The sequence below is a fragment of the Haplochromis burtoni genome, unplaced genomic scaffold (assembly GCF_018398535.1).
Source record: "Haplochromis burtoni strain Fernald_Lab_line unplaced genomic scaffold, NCSU_Asbu1 Contig_88, whole genome shotgun sequence".
NCBI classification, from domain to species: domain Eukaryota; kingdom Metazoa; phylum Chordata; class Actinopteri; order Cichliformes; family Cichlidae; genus Haplochromis; species Haplochromis burtoni.
Genome location: NW_024582449.1, coordinates 1,623,408 through 1,628,643, shown reverse-complemented (window position 1 = coordinate 1,628,643; position 5,236 = coordinate 1,623,408).

Below are 5,236 nucleotides of genomic sequence, written 5' to 3'. Positions count from 1 at the left end.
GCAGTAAAACGCATGAAGCAATTTAACGTCGCCAACGAAGAAATGAATTAAACAACGACAAGACAGAAAAAAAGGGCATCAAGTGAAGAGGATCCAATAATCTGATCGTCACATATCTTTTCACCAACATCTAGTTTGTATTGATCTGCCTCATCTCCATGTGTCTTCTATAGAAAACGATTAACTCATGATTTATTGAGGGAAACAAGTTTTCCTCCTTCTTCATTTCACCCCCCGCTGCTCGCGGTGCTGCATGTCTTCTGGATGCTGAGGAATGCAGAACGCGTCTTCCAATCAACGCTGTAAAAATGTTTATGAATGTTTTATAAAGTGCACGATTTTGTTTAGTCTGTGCAAGAAAGTAAAAAAAGAAAAGAAAAGAAAAGAAAAAGAAAGCGGAAGCCGAAAGACACCAAATATTGAACAATACACAGGATAAGCAATTCATTCACTACCATTATTTAGCATTTTTTGAGGCTTTTACTTCGCACATGCACATTTCTGCGGTTTTTATGGCGTCATAATTAAATAATTAACAGGCAATTTATGAAACATAAAATGAGACAACAGGGAGCTGTAAGAATCACGTGAGCAGTCTCTTCTGACTGCGGAAGGTTATGACAGAGTTGTTCTGTAGGTACAAATCCTAAAAATAACAACACTTTTAAACATGACATCAATATTTAAAAGTCTTATGATTTTATTTTTTGAGTGCAGTAACAGATGAATATTTCATCCATGCGTCACACACTATTTTCCTCAATACTACTCTCTCTGTTAAGTCTTCTGAGGTCAACCATATTGTGTCTGTAGCAACCGCAGACAAAAGAAAGTATATGCTCTTTAAATCCTAAGGTTTTAGATATCAGAATATAATAAAAATCATTCGGTCCTTAGCAAGTTATACAACAACAAGAAGACATGACATATTAAAACGCGTCATTATTTATTCAACAGACATTAAAGCAAGATGCAGAAGCAGTGTGCAAAATATTAAGTACATTATTATTTCTTAACAGTATTAAGAGTGTGGGTTGGGTGCTGCCAATGAAATGCACTGAATTAGCTGAATTAGTGTGAACATCTCCATTAAAGCAGAAGTTTTGGCACTTTGTTTGTCTGGAGAATTCAGGTGTGTGTTAACATGATGCCACAGAGGAAAGACATCAGCAACAATCTTAGAATCTTAGAAACCAAAACAAGAAAACCCCAAGACTCTAAAGGTCTCAGTTAACATGCTAAATGTTAAAGTTCATCATAGTACAAATAAAAAACACTGATCAAATATGCCTTTTTTGTAACTGTTGCTGGAACAAAGCCCATTCTCTCTATAAGGAACAGGGCAGCTCCATTCAGGTTTCCAAAGTTGCATCTGAACAAATTCTTCTGGAACAATGTGCTTTGCACAGACAAAACTAAAGTGGAGATGCTTGGCAATAATGCACAGCACCATGTCTGGAGAACAAGACAGAAAATCAGCACAAGCACCTCATACCAACCAGCCACAGGGCCTGGGTAGCTGGCGAGTCGACTATGAGCTCCTGTGGATACCAAAGTATTCTAGAGTCAAATATGAGGCCATCTGTTTGACAACTAAAGCTTCCTAAACTGGGTTATGCAGCAGTGACTTCAAGCACAGAAGCAAATCTACAAAAGAATGGCCAAAAAAAAGGGATCAATCAAAGTGTTTCAGTGGCAACAAAGTTCAGATCTCAACCTGATTGAAATGCTGTGGTGGAAGATCTGTGCTTAAACTTAGAAGAATGAAACCTCACTGAACTGAATCAACAAAAACTATAGAGAAGAATCAGAAACTACTGAATCATGAGGTGTACTTTGCTTTTTTTATGTGCTGCTTCTGCACTTCTTAAAAGCAACATGGTGCTAGGTTCTTAGACTGTCAGAGTCACTGATTGATTTTTTTCCATTTATTTTTGGGTTTGTGAAGTAAATTCTAATTCTATGCTATTTACTCTTTCGAGTTTTGTGGGGTTTTTTCAGAGTTTTCTTATTTATGTTAGTAGTCGTCAGTTCTTCTTTAAATAGTATCAGTTCCTTTTTCTGTCCACTCGCTCCTTGTTTAATCTCAGTGTGTTGTCAGCTCTCGCCTCCATGTTTGTTTACCTTTAATGTGTGTCTAGTTTATATGTTCATGTCAGGTTCACATTCCATAGTCCCTGACTCTCTATTTATGTTCCCTGTTTTAGTTTGCTAATCCTTAGCCTCGTGGGCATTGTGTTCAGTTTTCCTCCCTCTCATCAGTTACTTCCTGTCCACCTGTGTCTTGGTACTGTGTCCCAGGTGTTTCTTCTCTGCTCTAATCTCCTCGCTGTGTATTTATACACTTTCTTTCTGTTGTCAGAGCGTAGTTCAGTTCTCTAGCGTCATTCTGATCTCTGGTCCCTCGTGAATTGAAATAGTTTGCACTTGTTTTGCATCGTTTTGCGTTTGGCCTTGTGTAGATTTCCATCAATCCAATAATGCCTTTTGTTAACCTCTCCATCTTGGGTCCTAACACAACATATCCTGACAGTAAGAGCTCACGTGTTGCTGTTTGTCTTAGAATGAGGTTGTATTTACCTCATTCTCAAATCTGCTAAGGATCCGTTTTTGTGATTCAGTTCCAGATTTTCATGAATGTTAATTTTCTTCTCACGCATCACTGCATTTGTGAAACTCAAAAGTAACCACACCAAAAACAGCAGCAGCATTTGTTTTAGTATTTTTTCTTTATTCAAACTTCCAACCTCTACTTCACATGAACCAGAAAGCCACTTTTATCTCCCGTCTCTATGAGGCAAAAGTCATCAGCAAGTCAAAACCTACGCGCAGCGCAGGTCGGATTCTTTTGACAGTGTGCGTGTGTGCACACTGCAGATATACACAACATATACATACAGCATATTCATCTCATGTAGAAATTTCACTAAAAGTCTAGAGATCAAAACCTTTAAAAAAACATACAGCAGAATTCTCTTTGAACAGAACTACACAGTACATGTTTTATCAAGACACACTCGAAGAAGAGTTTTAATCAGTGGTCGTTTTCAGGAGGTTGCGTGTGATTCCTACTGTGTGTTAACCAAGGCTGTTAGTCAGCACTGTGTTGCAAGGGTAGCTCTGTTGCCTCTAGGCGAATGCCCAATGGATACAGTTAACAAAGCACGTACAGAAACTCCATCTGCTGTCAGTGACAAAATCTCCCAGGTCACCTTGGTTCCACAGTTGTGCAGCGATAGCAACCATACAATCATTCGATTAACACAGATTAACTGCGTGAGTGCATGCTAGGAGAGAAAGAGTGAAAGCAAATGGACAGAAAAAAAAGAAGTGTTGATTGCTATAGAATGAAACTTAATTTGTTTAATTTGCTGGTAAAAATGAGAAACAGTGCTGAAGAAAAAAAAAAACAAGAAGTAAATTTGCATAACTGTTCAGATTTGTGAAATAAAACTTAAGTTTGCTGTCGCAACAGCTTCCTCAAAAGCCCGATCGAGCGTCTGACTTGGACTGAGGTGACATTAACTGCTTCACTCAGCCGCGACGGTGAAAACGTGTCAGTAAAACCATCTCAATCAAGCATTTACTACAGAAGCATCTGAAAACGAAGAAGAAAAAATCTACTCACTACACTTGAAAACAAACTCTTAAAGCATTTCAGTTACATTTCCATGTATTCGCACCGTCATACACACAAAGCATAACTTCACTATAATCTTTCAGTGCCTTCGGGATTGTGAAGGTGATTTCTATAAAACAGAAAACATCTCAAAATCACTCACATTCACGTCTTAAGGTTTATGTGCGTTATCGTCACTGTGCCTTCTTCAAATGGAACGCGCTCAATATGTCGGTCGAGAACACGCCACAGTAAAGTTATCTGCTTGCCCTCATACTGATCGCTCGTCCCATCTTTGCTCCGGAAAACGGACGAGAAGGTGTGCCAGGCTAAGTTCGGGGCGAGGCCTCAGCAAACGTAACATTGCTTTTTATATAGCTGCTTTCAGCTGCTCCCTTATTCACAAGGGGGTTGCCATAGAGATCCATTGCAGATCCGTGTGTTTGATTCAGCAGATAAAATTATTATTATTACTTCTTTTTTTTTTTTTTACATCGGGTGCCGTTCCTGATGCAACCCCAAATAGGGATTTGTGCATCATTCTGGGATCAAACCTGGGGATGTTGTTAGGTGAATGAGTAAACCACCATACTAACACCTGTGTGTGTGTATGTATGTATATATATATATATGTATATGACATACATGATAAATACTTAATTTAAAACAATACGTCCTCTGTGAAAGTACATTTCTACTTTCTTTTGGTTCAATTTAGTTGCATAAAGTTAATTCTCATGCTTTCACTGCATCCAAGACAGGATGGGGAAAGGTAGAGTACATTTTGAGTTAACGCAGGTATTTTTAAAGGAAGAGGTTTCGATTTTGAGGAATGTGCTTATGCTCTCACTTTTTTATTTATTTTTACTGAGAGTAAGATGAAAAGATCCTACCAAGATGCCAAATATGAAGGTAGATCTAAACTTACAAAGAATGAACAAAAACTGTCAGGCTTAATTTCTTTTTGTTTCTTATTTACTTACTTAGTTTACACACGTGACAGTAGCATCCGACCATATCATCCAACCTTACAGCAAATGCGCAGATTTCCTAAAATGCCAAAACCTCTTCCTGTTTAGCAAACAGCGGCAGCTAATGTGGTGAAATGAACAGAAGAGTTGCTCACAGGGGGCACGAAGGGTTCATTTCCAAAATAGCATGTATCCATTTCATTTTTGCAAACTGCAAAAAATATATATTTGAACTTTTTTTCCTGCCCTTATTTAGAAAGGGTTGTCACAGCAGGTAGCTCAGGTTATTTTTGATTTTAAGCGAGATGCTCTTACTGACACAACCTCAAAGGGGTTTGTGTTTCCTCCTGCGGTCGAGCCAGGCATCGTTTAGCTTCTTAGCCAAATGTGCATGTGACACTACCTAATCGATCGTGGCTGTTTCCAGCTGTCTGATACATCATTTTGGAACAAAACTCTTCAAATGTGCAGCTGCACCCTGGTGGGACTAATGCAAGGCAGCATCCAAACACATCAGTATTAAAAAAAGAAAAGAAGGCAGTCCAGCTGGAAGAGCCAGAAAAGAAACATAGACATGTGGAATGGTAAAAATTCCTGCACACACACACACACACACACACACACACACACACACACACACACACAC